This window comes from Ammospiza caudacuta, chromosome 1 (assembly GCF_027887145.1).
Source record: "Ammospiza caudacuta isolate bAmmCau1 chromosome 1, bAmmCau1.pri, whole genome shotgun sequence".
Taxonomy (NCBI): Eukaryota; Metazoa; Chordata; class Aves; order Passeriformes; family Passerellidae; genus Ammospiza; species Ammospiza caudacuta.
This window is the reverse complement of record NC_080593.1, coordinates 39,116,732-39,133,231: the sequence shown is the minus strand read 5'-3', so window position 1 is coordinate 39,133,231 and position 16,500 is coordinate 39,116,732.

The following is a 16,500-nucleotide window of genomic DNA, read 5'->3' as shown; positions in this document are numbered from 1 at the left end:
CTGTCTAGGCAGTGAACAAGGCACTTCTCCATTCAGTCAGAGCCTGCTTTGTCTATCATGTGTTGGTCACCTCAGTCCTAGACACTGTTCCAGGGAGAACAGAGAGCTCTTCCAGACCTCCCACTAATGGCCTGTGAAGGCAGGTCCTGACATCCATCTAGCATTCCAGAGCAGCTCGTGTGGAGAAGGAATGTACCCCAGAGGCATGAGCCTCCCTGGAAGTCCTGCTGGCACCAGAGATGGGATAAAAGACACCAGAACAAATTTCTCACCAGGTCAGGAACTACAGAGATGGAGTGATGGTCACAAAGGTCTGCCTGGAGGAAATGGGTGGTGACAACAGGGACAGGTTTGTGGCCTCCAAAGCCTGTTGCAAAGCTCGAGGGCAGAGTATTCTTTGTCAGAACTCTGTAGTGATAAAATGGGCATCTTTGGTTCTAAAATCCCAACATTCACTTGTTTGTTCTCCTCAGAAGTATCCTGTCACTGGAGTTTGTAAGTTGGTATTGCTGCCAAGGCCCAAGGGAGAACTGAGAGATTAAGGGGGAAGGAAGCTGCTCCATCCAGAAAGAGAGGGAATTGAGCTCCCTGCAGACTGTGCATATGAGGGCTTTGCACTCAGCACAGGGCTAAAAACCAAACTGGGCCAAGCCATTTCCAGGCTATATCACTAAAGCCCTGTGTTGAAAAGGCGGTGCTGATTGCCCTTTAAATCAAAGGTCCTCTGGGGCAGATCATCTTGGGAGCCAGCGATGGCTTCAAGTCCCAGGCTGCCCTGTGCTGAAAGCAAGGGAACACTCTGGGCTGGGAATATCCATGGAGCAATCACCACGTGCTGCGGCAGCTGACAGGCACACTGCCCTGGGAGCCTGGAGCTGCTGGAGCTGCACTCCAGCTCTGGCACCTGGGCTTGGCTGCTGGTCTGAACCCAGGCCAGAAAGGACACACAGAGTCCACCTGGGCTGTGAGGTGTGGGATTCTTCTTAATTTCATTTTTATTTCAAGTTCTGTTAAAGAAATCAGTGGTGAAACTGGGCAATCAGCTAATATTAATGATAGCTTGTCACATTTCTAGCTGTGCTGATCTGATCAGATTTGCCTCTAGCCTTGGCTTCAGACAGTTGCATGCACCTACACTCCATTATTACCACACATGTTTTTTCCTGAACTGGGCATGATGACAGTATTTCAATTTCAAAATAAACGTCTCAATATCCATTCCTTTTTTATGATGGAAAAAAAGGTTCTTATAAGTACTTTAACCAGGACATGTTGAGAAAAGATTGGTGTCTAGGTCAAGAGAAGAGACTGAACTAATAAGCCAGCTTTCAAAATAATTTTTATAAATTCTAGTGCTCCACTTTTGTCCATCCACAGCTCCAGAAGATTGACCCCAGTCATATTTTTATTTTCATCAGGGAAGTAAAACTTTTTCCCTTCTGTGCTTCATAAGAAACTCAGGAGATGTTTGCCTTTCTCAGAGCAAAGATGTTTGACTTCTTCAAATTCAAGTGAGCCCCTCTCAGCTGTTGACATTTGTCTCTGCTGCAGATGAAGTTCTCTTCCTATTCAAGGTGTATTTTAAGCAGAGAGGTTGATTAAGAAGAGGGAATAGGTGTAGCCCTGGCCATTTGACCTTTGTTCCTACATGTCACCCATATGCACATGCTGATCCTGGGCAATTTCCTTTCCAGCATGCCCAAGTAGCTGCTGCCCCTGGATCAGAGGTCAGGTGCCAAGGGCTTGTAAGAGGGAGAATTGTTCTGGGTGCTTGCCAGTGCTCTCCACAAACTGGAAACAGCATCACTCTAAAAGAAGATATAAGCAAAAGCTTATAATTTTTGTGAGAGGGTGCAGGCTTTTCCTGTTGCATGAGTTAAGGATCAGTTATGAAGACCTTGCTGTTCTTTCCTTCTGCAAAGTTGTGAGATAGCTCAGGGCTGCATTATTCTTGGACCAGATTTGGAGTGGTCTAGCACTGAGCATAAAAGCATAATCTGAGCTGTAATTCACTTGGTGCTTATTTTAGAAGTTGACCTAATATCATTGTATTAGGAAATCTGCTGCCTTGCCTCTAAGCATCCATCATGCTACTGAAACAGGTGCTGATTAGTCTGTACTGAATTTTCCCTTTATTTTTTAACTGTGTCATTTCAGGCCCACAGGATGGAATAATTTTTGCACAGTGCAAACTAACTGATGACTAAGAATAGGACCCAAGACTTGAATCTGCTTTTGAAATTCCACTTCTTTAAAACAGACATTGAAAAAGCTCTCCATTTCTCTTTGCTGTACAAATCTCAGTGTAAAATGCCTTATCTAATACAGAAATATTTCCTACTTCTTCTGCATTGGAACATCAGTATTTTAATGATTTTTAAGTGCAAATGGGGTAAAAAACAGATGACAGCTATAATCTACAACAAGTAAGCAGAGAGAAGGGATAGCTTAATGCTTGTTTTATATTAAGAGCTGATTTAACTGATGATGATGTGTTTGTGTTCAAGCCTAAAAGCTGTTAAAGATGTTCCGAAATCAAGCGGATATAGAAAAAAAATCCTACTTGCATGTAAGTCAGTGATCCCCAAAATGTATTTTAGTAGGAATCTTTCTGAATAAAACTTTTTTTTTCCCTAAAGTGGGAATAACAGCATAGAGAAGTGGTACACTTGTCTAACAAAAAGTGAGAGAACTTTGGCCTTTTTCACCAGTTTTACTCTGCACAGAGCCTGTGTAAGGGGCAAAAGCCCCAGAGGAACTGGGCTTTGCAAAACATCTCATTTGGTTGGGAAGCCAACTTTGTAGCTAGCCCATCTGGAAACACTGTGTTCCAGCCGTAGGTTCAATGCACATACACAAATGAAGCTACAAAATAAAGTGGTTTTTACTGAGCCCTGACTTTGTGACAGCAGCCTAGCACACTGAGTGCCTGGTCAGCTGTAAAGCAGGGCAGATTGTTGGCTCCTCTGTTGTTTAAAATGTCAGGACTCTTCCCACATGGAAAGGTGGTGCATTGTGCTGTCAGTGTTGATTTTGCAGCTAGACAATAAGTGGTAGCTTGTGTGACAGACACACTGATGAATAGATTTGGGGAACTGTTTATCATCTAAAATGTCTGTGCTGAGAAATATCCCCTGGCTGTCAGTCTGGAGTGACCAGGGTTGCTGTCAGATCCTTTGTAAGCACCAGGGTGGTTTTGGTCTGATTCTGCACAGGCTTCTTTGAAGTGCTCCATGGTTCTTACAGCACACAGCTGGTGAGGACATGCCACAGGGAGAGAGGAATTTTTGCTGCCTGCAAATCACGCCCTGTTCACAGCACAAGCATCAGTTACACTCTCTGTAGCTGGGCCATGCAGACAGGCTGAGCTTGTCCCTTTGAGCAGTCTGGGCACAGAAGTGCATTGAAAGCACAGGTAGTTGTTTCTTTTGGATCATCACTAGGGAATGCACACTGGGCTGTTTGGAAGACTGCATTTGAAACTGGTTTAGAGAGAAAGATGGTTTTCCAAATGAATTAGATGTTTGGTAAAAGTATTCTTCTTTCCGTCAACTTCCTTGATTCCACAGTTCAGATATTCTTTTTCAGATATAGCACTGCAGTTTATCCTGGGTCTGCAGCATGGGCATGAATGCCCAAAAACTTACACCTTCAGCTGGAACAAAGTGAAACTGGCGCTGGAAATAAAACCACAGGATCTTCTGAAGCTTATCTCCCTAGCCAGGCTGCCTCTCTCATTCCTTATCACCTGGCCCCTGTGCACAGTGCCAGAAACTGTGTAATGAGCTCCAAACTCTCAATACCCCTTCCCTGCAGCAGAATGGGGACACATAGAAGCCCCACCATGTGCTGTTAGAAAGCCTCTCTGCCATCCCTGATTAACTTCAGGAGAGCAAATAAAAGCATTTCTTTCAAATATTTTCTTTCCCAAAGTACTTTGCCAAAACTGCAAAAGTCAGAGAAAGAAGAAAAATCCAGCTACTCTAAAGTGCAGTAAACCTCTGGTCAAGGAGCTTGCCAGGCTGATGAACAGGTTACAGAAATTTCTGACTTACATTTACCCTTCTGCCTCCTCCCCTCAGTCATTTGATTTCACAAGTTTCCTAGGGAGATTGTAGATTAAATAGATGAGCTTTGCCCAAACCAGTAGTAAAAAGTACCGGAGAGCCTGAAGTGAAAAACAGGAAGCTTCTACACCACAGGAATCCTGAATGTTCGGTTTAAAGAGGAGTCACTGATTGGAAAATGCTAAATATTGACTTGAGGGCAATAAGAATGATGAATGTTCAGAAAGGAGGATGTGAAATCCACTTAAAGAAAGAAAGAAAAATAGGGGAAGTAGTCCAGCTAAAATTCTTATTTTGCCCTTTGGGAGGGGAAATCTAGAATTATATAACTATGCAAAAACCCTGGGAAAAGTGTTTGAGCCTTCACAAGCTAAGGATCTCCACTGAATACTGAGTTTAATATGGCCTCTAAAGCTTGAAAAGGAATGCTAAAGTAGTTCCCAAAAGGCCAGAAAATGTCCATTGACTTTCTTCTGAATATTAAACAGACTTTCCAGACATGGGAACAGACCTCAGGTACCTGTCACAGCCTCTGTCTGTGGTTCCTCCTCCCTGGTCAGCCCTCAGGCCAAGCTGAGGGCTGGAGTTTGTGCTGGGCAGCCCTTGGCTCTTCCCTCAGCCCCATGCAGTGCCCAGCTGGCTGCCCAGCAGGAGGCTGGATGTGGGCTCTGGATTGGGCTCTGGATTGGGCTCTGGATTGGGCTCTGGATGTGGGCTCTGGATTGGGCTCTGGATTGGGCTCTGGATGTGGGCTCTGGATTGGGCTCTGTTTCCAGGAACAAAGGCTCCTACCAAGTTCTTTCACAGCCTGGAGGCAAGGATCTGGCATTGCTCTGAATAGGAGCAACACCTTCATCCTCTTCCTGTGGCCAGGAGCATTGGCACTTGGCCAGCTTGGCCAAGACAACCCAAATGGGCAGGAGCAGCAGGAGCAGCAGGAGATGTGGGAAAGGGGCGAATGCCACACTTCATTATTTCCTGGGTTTTAAAAACCTTCCAAAGTCAGGCTGAAGACACACAACCCTTTCTAGGTCTTCAGCTCTTTGATCTTAGAATCATTAAGGCTGCAAAAGACCTCTGAGACCATCAAGTCCAGATGTTAACCCTGCACCGCCAGGACCACCATTAAACCACATCGCAAAATGCCATTTCTATGTGTCTTTTGGTCACAAGAATAAGGATTCTACTGCTTTCTTGGGCAGCTTGTCCCAGTACTTGACCACCCCTTCAGTGAGGAAATTTTACCTAATGTCCAATCCAAACCTTCCCTGGTGCAGCTCAAAGCCATCTCCTGTTTTCCTGTTGCTTGTTAGCTGGGAGAAGAGAGTGACATAGAATCACACAATCCTGAGGTTGGAAAAGGCTTCCAAGCCCAACAGATGAACCCACCTGAAGCCCAAACTCAATATGCTGCATGCCCTGACCATCCCTGCACCTAAGAGACACAGTCTGGAGTTCCTGCACCAGATCCTGCTGTCTTCAGCTCCATGGGACCGCACAGGAATATTGCCCATCGATTCCCCCTTCAACAAACTTAATTCTGAAACTGCCACCAGGGCACAAATGCATTCCCCAAATTGTGGGGGAGTCCAAAGAGGCCTAGCACAAATAGGGGACCTCACCAGCCTGGACAGCAGCTCTGTGAGCCTCCCTGGGGACTCCCTGTGGGACTGTTCCTCCTATCCAGGCACAGATCCCAACCCTGTTGTCAGCTCCAGGCACACATGATGGGAGAGTAAAACCATCACCTTGTTGGCTGAAAATACTAATTCCTTCCTAGCTTGTGCCATCACAGGCACCTTTCCAGCCATTCCAGGTATGGAGAACCAATGATCCATTTTCATCTTCCCTCTACTCCAACTTCCGGCATTAAGAGAGACAATGCTGTCCTTCTGTACCTGGAAAAGTCACTCCTTTATTTCACAAAATCCCATTTTTTCTGTTTGATTTTTGCTGGTTTTCACCTCTTAATTAATTCTGCTTTTCTAAAAAATGTCATTGTTTGACTTGTTCTATTTGCTTTCCTGGACAAAGATAACACAGTAATTTTTAATTCTTCACAATATTCTTGTTGCTGCACATAATAATAAATTAAATTGTTCATAGCATATAATTCACTTTTATGATCATGCGCTCATTCACCTTGAAAGAGTGAAACTTATGCAGAAATAAATGAGTAAATTAACTACTTAGGAAAGCAAAGGTAGGACTTAATAATGTCCAATATGCTCCAATATGCACTTGAACCTTATAATGTGTAACACAGACAGTTCTTGCTCTTTCTCACCTTTTTGTAGGATAGAATAGCACCTGTGACAACCAGACCATGTGCCAGGCTTGCCAACGTACCAAGAATCTGAAAATCATGGCCATCATCTTCTCCAGTGTGTCATGGAAGCAGATGGCCTTCCAAGCCAGCACTAAAACTCAGTCCTCAGTGCTCTGATGGGGAGGTCCCAAATCTCTCCTCTGTGCTGCTTGTGGGACACACCCACGGGCAGGGAGCAGACTGAGCCTTACCTGCTTTTTCTGCCTTACCAAGAGCTCTCTTATTCTTTCAATGTATACTGAAGAAAAACAGCAAGCTGGAGCCAACTGATAGTCTCCCAATGTGTGGGATCTGACAGGTCTGAAAAAGGCATGGAAAAACAGGTAAGACTGTTTATATGCTAGTCAGGACAAGTCCACAAAAGTAGACCTGTCATCTATCCTTATCTCACTGGTTCAGAGCAATTCAGTGCAGAGAAAAATTATGTAATGAGAAGATAAGAACATGCTAGAGAGGACCTATACTCTGGAACAGTTTGCCCAAAGAAATTGTGGCTGCCCCACCCTTGGAAGTGTTCAAGGCCAGGTTGGATGGGGCTCTGAGCAACCTGGTCTGGTGAAATGTGTCCCTGCCTGCAGCAAGGGGGTTGGGTTTTGAGGACCAAATCAACCCAGGCCATTCTGTGATTTTGTGATCTTGGCAATAACTCTTGATCATTGAAAAGCAAGATGGAAGAGAGTAATGCAAGTTCCCTGAGCTGTTACAGAAATTATAATAAATGTGACACAAAAGCAGAAGCCAGAGAAGCTTTTACTTCATCACCCTTCTTTAATTAAAATATCCCATGTATGTGGTCAGGAAAAGAAGCATGCTAGTGTGAGCGCAGTGTAGAGAAGGTGTTTATTGTTTAGCATCCTCTCATTTTTTCCTCTGGGGATGTTCTGTTATACTATAAATACCTTCTGTCATTTCATACTTGTATTAAGAGAAATTAAGAGAGAAATGGGAAAAATGGCAGATATATTTTAATAATCTATCATCAGTAGCAAGATCTCATCAGTTTAGCAACAGTTTATCATCAACATTCTGAACTTGTTTGAACTGTGCAAAACCAGCTTTGGATTGCATCTTACATGTTTGCAGATAAATTCACAAATGTATCTCAGCTTCATTTCTGTCCTATTTCAATGCATGGTAGTAACTGTTTCCTTAGCTGGCAAGGCTATGACAGAGTAACTAAGAGCAAAATTGTAACAATTTTGATTTCTCAAAACATTTAAGTCCTCTGCTTCCCATCTTTCCTTCTCCAATCTGTTGTTTAAAAATCGTGACTTGAAGAGCTTTTCCACTCGTAAGGCGTTTTCCGTTTGCAGAGGAATCTGGCTCCACCAAGTGACAATTGCTGTGATTGCCGCCCTGCACCTGCAGCTAAAATAACACAAATCTGCCACTAGCTAAAATAACACAAATCTGCCACTAGGTCCCAACCCGCCCGTGCCTCAGATTGCCAATGGAGAGCTTTCAACTCCAGCAGTTTTGGACTGTAGGGTTTCCTTTGACTCATATGATTCCAATGTGGACCGCAGAGCATCGTCACTGATATTTTTGGGCCTTGTTGCACTGCACTGTGCCACCAGCACCCAGGTTTCTGTGTGCATCCATAATGTATAATTTAAAGATATGCATTCCATGGAGGAGTTCAGAAAAAGTGAAGTGTAAATGTACATTTCATTGTCTGTGTTTGTCTCTTCCCTACACACACACACACACACACACACGCACACACACACACACACACACACACACACACACACACACATAAATAAATATATATATATATATATGTATATATATAAAATAACATTATGCATGTTACTACTGTATTACTAATTGTATCAATGTTGTTAATTGGTGTTTGTGTATATAATATATAAAATATAAAATATAAAATATAAAATATAAAATATAATATATAAAATATAAAATATAAAATATAAAATATAAAATATAATATATAATATATAATATATAATATATAATATATAATATATAATATATTATTATATATATTATATATTATATATTATATATTGTTATATATTATATATTAACAGTCCCATGTGATGAGGATATATTTGTGGCATTCTAGCTTTTTTCTGAACTTAGACCAGTGTATGCTAAAGTACTCATAATAAATTTTCGCTGTAGTAGAAAAAACAACAGTTTCCAATCAATGTAATAACCCCTGCATATATTTTCTAATTTTGATTTTCCTCCATAAATAGATGAGAAGGTTTATTCATCTTTTACTTACCTATTTTCACTGGTGATCTGGTGAATGACCAAAAGTAGTAAAAATCTTTTTCTACAAAAGACTGTACTACCAATTTCTGTTACTGATACCCAACAGAAATGTTATAATTCCAGTTATAATCTGAAGAATTTGATCATGGGAGCAACAAAACCAACTAATTATCATTGGACAGGACAGTTCAGATCCAGCTTGTTGCTCAGCTGGGAAAAGAAACTTTCTGACTTAAAAGCACCACATACAGTCACAGAGGTGCTCTGTGTTGGCCTCTACACCACGTGTCACACAACAGCGTGTAGCTCGAGTTCCAAACTCCAGTGAGAAGTGTCTGGAATCCTGCCAGAAGCACAGCTCTGATTCCTTTGGTTCAATGTAACTGTATGGTGTAGCTCTATCCACATGACTTAGTGGAGTGAGATCAAACCTGACTTGAGGTTTTCTCTTTGAATCCTCCACACACTGTAACAAATGTTTTGCCATATGAATACACTTACCTGCTATATTAAAGTAATATTATTGATAGATGCGATATAGAATGGTCTTCATAGAGAAAAACATCAGCTTACCTGCAATGTTAAACTAATATTATTGATAGATACAGTATAGCATGGTCTTCATAGAGAAAAACATCAGCTTACAGTAAAGAGTCGCTTGAGCTAGAAGTATTGTCTGTTTGGGAGGATATGCCCAAATCTTGGGGTAAAAAGCAGTGGAGGGTTGGGGATGAACTGTTAGGATGAAGGTAATGTGCAGTATCATAAAACCATTGCTGTGTTGGGCACTTGTTCCATACCACCCAGTGGAATCTCTCTTTTCCCCCAGCTTGGGGGGCTTTCTGTGCTTAGGAGGAGGCTGGTGGATGTTTGGCGGAGTTAGGAAGAATGAACAGTGGGACAGAAAGGAGAGTGAGGGAAAGAAGAGGAACTGAAATGCTGATTTGGCTTTCTGTGACATTAGGAACTAAAGTGGAGGCTTTAATTAACTTATTTGCTCATCATTTTTCATATTGAAGACTAAGAGATTGTCACTCTTTGTGGTACCATCATGCATTTCAAAGCAGGACCTTCACTCTGGATTAATGAAATGTGTTCCCACAGAAACTTACGTGACAGAAGGAAAGTGAATTCCAGCTTTTGGTGTAAATTAAGAATAAGTTAAACAAAATAAATTACTTTAAATCATTGTAAAAGCTATGCAGACAAAGCCAGTGATTTTGGGCTGAAGAAAAAAAAATAGAGAACCTTCCAAGGACTGGGTACATATAAATGATTTCTGTTTCCATTCTCAATGCATAAGAGGTTTCTCTAGTTTGAAATATGTCCCTGCTCACGGCATAGACTGGGACTATGTGATCTTTAAAGGTCCCTTGAAACCCAAACCATTCTATAATTCTTTGTTCCTATGTTCTGTGTAAGTACCTTTCATTAACCTGTATTTATATTTGAAAATTCTACACAATACACTTATGCTTCTGATCACAATAGAATTTGTTTGCTGCCCTAAAAATGTTGTTTTTCATTAAATTCTACCTTTTTTTCCTTGAAGAATTTCCACAGTGTGCTGCTGAAGATGGTGAAACACTTGGATGTGAAATCCAAGGTTGATAGTTACAGAAATGAGCCTTCTCATCTTGTTTCAGACTGCCAGCAGTCTGACAACGCTGTTTCCATAACAAAAATGGCTCCAGACAGAAGTAAACAAATCTAAGTAGAAATTAGGCATTGTTTCTACAACATAATTACTGCTTTTGAAGTAATTGTGAAGCAATTTTAACTTATTATCATTAAAAGGGTACATTAATGTCAGTAAAGGATAGACCTTTTGGATGGAGATGCCTAGCAGAACAGAAGAATCTGAAGATGGGCTTTCTTATGTCTGCAGTCTATTTGCATTATCTGCTGAGCAGTTCAATAGAGACAACTATTGTTCAGTGGTGCAATTAGTATTTATGTAATCAACAGCTGTTACAAAGTAAAAGATTTAGAAAGCCTATTTAGAAAAACAGATGTGGCCTGCAGCTAAAATTCCCAAAATGCAGTAGTTTAGAGGAATTCTCAATCAGTAGTACATTTATGAGTTCCTTTCTGGAGGATGGCTTGAGCAGAGATTAATTGGTAACTATATGCTGGGTCATGCAAGTCTTTCTAGAAAGCTCCTAACACTCTAGTTGTTTACAGGTTCCAAATATGATCACAACTCCTTTTTTTTTCTGGCTTGTTTTCATTTATAAAGGTGTGCAGCCAGTTCTTGTCTGGGCAGAATAGTGTCAGAGCTGGGAGATTTTTTTTTTTTAGTGAAGAGAGGCTATTTTTCAGTATATTACCAAAACCCATGTCCACTGGGCATCCCTGCTCAAAGGATCACTGAACTCAGGATGCACTTGGTGTGTGTGGCTTGGACCTTTAAGAGACACCAGATTCAATGGGAGAGTTGAGTAAATGGGGGGCAATTGGACTTGAAAGGCTAGAGGAGTGCACTGCAGGAAATATAATTCCAGTATTTTCCCAAGATATATCTAGGATGAAGCAACTGGAAGGACAGATTGATTGATTGATTTCAAGAGTGTCAGTGTAAATGTTGATTTAATCTTAATTGAAAGTTGCCTCTGTGACATACAGCTGGGAGTTCCTGTCTGGCACCTTCACAAATGTAGTCTTTTAACATCCTTGTTGGCCTGAATCATCCTAAGTGCATAATGATCCATACCTTACATTTTTAAAAAGCAGAAACTTCTGAGCCACTTTCTGGTGCTATCAAAAGTACTTCATAATTGCAGCATGGTGAATGCACATAATTGCCCCAGAAATTGTCCCAGCAGCTCCAAAAGGCATATGAATTGTGCATTGCCATCTCTCAAGAAGCAAGTATTGAGGGAAAGATACTTAGTGAAATTAAGCTGAAAATTAGGTGCATCAGGCGATCTTTAAATGCAGTCTTGGAAGAGGAGGTATTTATATATGAAAAATATATTCTTAATTAGAACCTTTACAGAAGGATTGGGTAAGGGCAATACAAAAGAGTTCAAGTAGAAAAAGACTTCCTGCACTGCCAAATGCGTTTCATGGTATACTACCTATTGGAAAAGGTTTCCTCATTCAGATTTTATCTCTGTTCCCATACTCCTTTGCAATTTTGAATTATTCTCCAGTCCTTTCATGCCCATCAGGAAGAAGCCAGGTCTATTGCCTGGATCCAGAGCAATGCCTTGGCCTGTCCCAGATGGCAAACCTGTTCTGGGCTCTTGTTTCATGGTGATTTCCACAGGCATTCCCTGGCTGCCTGCCAGCTCCTGCTCCTGGTCCCCTTCCACAGGAGGTGCCAGGAGCCTTCCAAGGGATGCTGAGCTCCCTGAGCTCCCCTGGGAGCCCATTCCTGACACCTGGCTGCTGTCCCTGGGCAGTGCTGCGCCAGCAGCTGGAGGGTTTGTTCCCTCCCCATTGTGGCCTGTGGGGAGAGGGGCTGCCTTCAAAGGCAGGAGCTGTGTGTGAGGAGCCAGAGGGCAAGCATGAAATCCCTGCTGTGCCTCCAATGAATCCCTCCAAGCACTGGAGTTCAGGCACCGCATGGGGAAGCCTTGCTAAAGCCTCTGCTGGGTTTGCACCCAGCGAGCGGCAACGTGGGTTGCTTTGGCCCCCCAGGACCAGCTCTGGAGTGAGGAATTAATCTGGTGTGTAAAAACTTGTTTACTTGATGTGAAAAAATACTTCTGCTCCCACAAATGCCAGATCTCTGCTGGGACATTTTCACCTCCTTTATTTGTAGGAGTGAAGTCTGTGTTTTTTAAAAAATAGCATAAGATGTCTGCAGGGGCTTCCAGAATGTGTCAGAGCAAGTCTGCCAGGCCAATGTGCAGCAAAAAGGCACTTGAAAGGGATGGCAACGGTGTGGGGAAACAACCACAGGCTGCACTTGGGTTGTGTATGTCAGGTTTTACTGCAGAATTAGTCCCATCCCAGACTTTACTCTGCTGACCTTGAGGGCAAGCTGGGACATCAGCAAGTGTTGTGAGGCTTGGGACATTTTGAAGGGCAGAGAGAAGAGGGACACCGTTGGCAGCTAATGACCCACTGGTGGTTTGACCAGCAGCAGCTAACATCCCCCAGGCTTTCCTCATTGGCCTTTAAATCAAAGGTCCTCTGGGGCAGATCATCTTGGGAGCCAGCGATGGCTTCAAGTGCCTGTGCTGAAAGCAAGGGAACACTCTGGGCTGGGAATATCCATGGAGCAATCACCACGTGCTGCGGCAGCTGACAGGCACACTGCCCTGGGAGCCTGGAGCTGCTGGAGCTGCACTCCAGCTCTGGCACCTGGGCTTGGCTGCTGGTCTGAACCCAGGCCAGAAAGGACACACAGAGTCCACCTGGGCTGTGAGGTGTGGGATTCTTCTTAACTTCATTTTTATTTCAAGTTCTGTTAAAGAAATCAGTGGTGAAACTGGGCAATCAGTTAATATTAATGATAGCTTGTCACATTTCTAACTGTGAAATCTAGATCTGATCTGATCAGATTTGCCTCTAGCCTTGGCTTCAGACAGTTGCATGCACCTACACTCCATTACTCCCATGAGTGTGCCTCTTCTTGAACTGGTCATGATGACAGTGTTTTCAGCTTTAGAACATACCAACAATATTCCCCATGTTTTCTTTGTTGTGGGAAAGAGTAAGGACTTTAGGACTTTCAGTAATAAGGGCTTTAAACAGGAAATGTCAAGACAAGGTATGTGTAGAGTAGAGGCTGGACTAATAATACAGGTTTCAGAAAGGTTTCATGAGCCAGCAACTGCAGTGCTGCACTTCTAAAGGGCTATTACAGGGCTAGTTCTGCAATTCCCCTGATTTTACTGATAAAGTAAAAAATACTTATTGTTTTCTTTTTGTGAGCTTCAAAAGAGAATGCGATGATGCTCACAGCAGAGGAGCTACATCCCCACAATCATCTTGGTGGCTCTCCTCTGGACTTGCTCCAACAGGTTTATGACTTTCCTGGATCCATCCTCACTACAAAAGTACTGCACTTGCAAAAATATGTTCTTTTCCAAGTAAAGTTTGTCCGTTGCTTTTACAAAGAAGGCAAAGGAAGTGGGAGTGTGGATGTTCGGGAAGCCTGGCTTTGCCCTTGACACAAAGCTGTGATTTGTGACTGGAAGGCTGGGTGCTTGATCAGAGCATGGCAGCTGAATGTTTGCACCTCCATCATTCAGAATGTTCTTCTCCATGAAATGGTCAGTTCTTTGTGCTGTGAGTGTTGTTGTGCACCTATGCAGCACAAACAATCAGGTTGTGACAGACATATCAATACTTTGATGCAGGGAACCATTTATCAGCCAAAGTCTCCCTGCTTTGAAATACAGCCTGGCTACGAGCCCTAACACATCTGGTCTCCTGACAGAAATTCTGTAGGTCCAGGCTGATATCAGTCCAATTCTGTCCAGATTTTTTCATACTCTGGTCTATGTTTCTTACAGTGCACAGCTGGTGTGGACATCATGGCCTGACTGAAAACCATGTAGTATTTTTTAAATCTGCAAACAGATGACAGTGCCCTTACCTGCCTTTGAAGGACTGAGCAGGTCATCAGAAACCACTGGGCATGTCATGAGCAATGGCCAGACATGACAGGCTACCAGGGAGTGAAGGGATCTGTACCTGCCCCTCCACTTCCCCTCATGAGATGCTGAAAACCACAAAGAGGTCTCCCCTCAGACTCCTCTTCTCCAGACTGAACAAACCAAGTGGCTCAGCCACTCCTAAGACCTCTTCCCCAGGCCCTTCACCACATTTGTGTCCCTACTTGGTACGTTCTCTAAAAGCTTAATATCCTTTTTATGTCGTAGTGTCCAAAACTGCACACACAACTCAAGGTGAGACATGCAAGGTTAACATATCATTATCAGAAGTACCTAATTTTTATAGGGATCCAGCCAGATTATGAATGAAAAGGAAAAAACTAATTAGGGTTTTCTTGTTTATTTGGGAGGAGACTAGGGTGGAGAAAGGAGGGTTGAAACGTGGGAAAAGGCCTAATGGATGACAATGATGAAGCACAGCTGTCCGTGGGTACCTGCCCTCTATCCCTACAGCCTGAAGCAGGACAATTAGCCCAGCCTGTTGTTGGGATCACACCATGCATGTCTAACTTGTTCCCAGAGCCAGGGGCCCAGTGTGCATTCAGTTGCCAGCAGGAGAACACCCAGGATGGACAAACTGAGCATCCCATCATCACCATGTTGGTATCTGTTCCAAGACTGATGCTATCAGCATCTCCCCGTCAGCCTAACATCAGCATTTGTGACACAAATGTTGGTTATATTCTTCTTAACAGATTGATTGCCCTGCTTCAAAATGCTCTGTGTATTTTAATGACTCATCTTGGAAAATTTCTTGTTCCTCAGCCAAGATGTAATAGGGAGAAAAGTTACAGTCTCCAGGCAGGGGCTGGAGGATGAAGCCTGCAGTTGTCCCTTTGGGGACCCCAGAAATGCTCTGAGAAGCTCGCACAGTTCTTATGTTGTTTTCTTTGGATCTTCAGGGCTCAAGCTAATCTGAATTACTCCAAAACCCAGGCTTAGGAGCTTGCCAGACTATATGGTGAACAGGTTTCAGAAATTACTTCTTCATATTTATGCCTCTGATTTCACAAGATTTGCTTCATTAAGTAGAGAAATTTTTCCCATGCCATTTTTTGTGTCTCTCTAGTACTTTTTAGTAGTAGAGAGTTATGAAAATTCAGAGTCCTGCACCACAAAGATTTTGAACACCAGGTGAGCACTTGGGTCTTACAACACATTGTGTGCTTGGTGCATGTTCATTCCTGCATCCTGTACCAGGTATTCTCCTCACAGCACTGCATTTCCAGAGCTGATCTTGACCATTGCCCTGCTTACCTGCTCATCACAGAATGAGCTCTGAAGGGGGAGGATGGGGATATTGGGTCTGTCTCAGAGATATGGTTTGTAAATGGGAATCCAGGAGTGAAGTTCAGTGGGAGGTTCCTGGGATAGGGGTTTCTTCATGTGCTTCTCATTCAGTTCCTGGGACTCAAGATCCCAAGTGAATTCTGTTCCCAGAGCTCCAGCTTCTCCGCCTGCAGTTCTGGAGGCACACTCAAGGCTAAAGGCTGCGTCACCTCTTACCCATTGTCCCTCTTCTTGCTTTGACTTCTGGCTTGGGTTATGCTGTGCACTGTGGCTGCCATTTGGGTATAGAACCTGTTGACCATTGAGAATGAGACAAGAAAGGGGTTGATGAAGATGGAACTGAAACCCAGGAGGTCCAAAGCACATTCCCACCTTAGCCCCAGATCCTCTGTGTGATCTCAGGCATGGGTCTTAAGCTGAACTGTCTGCAAAAAGGAAATAACATAACTCTGCCTTCCCAGAGCACTGATGATATAGAAATAGCACAATAATAAGGGGCATACTTGCACCTTTTAGAGCAGTTTAGGACAGCCTGATCTCTTCCATATGTGTCACATGGAGTGCCACCCTTTGTATACAACACTGTTGGCAATTGCCTGAGTCAGCTTTGCTTGTTTGAATGAATTTCTCTGGATGGTGGATTTAATGCAGTTTATTTTATCAAGCCTTCCTAGGCTTTCTGACAGGGTAATTAATAATAACACAGACACAGCATTGGTAGGTTTTGTGTGGCTCTTATTGTGAAACACTTGTAATGATGAAACATTTTCACCTGGAGTCTTGAGGACTGAGTCCACAGGGTGTTAATAAAATTAATTGAACAGAGTGAAAAGAATCCCAGGGAGGGCAAGACCTTTCCTTCTGGCAAGCACAGGTATTTTGCAAGTGGGTGTGCTGCTCTGACAGAGGAACAGAAACAATGGAGTAAAAAACCTGC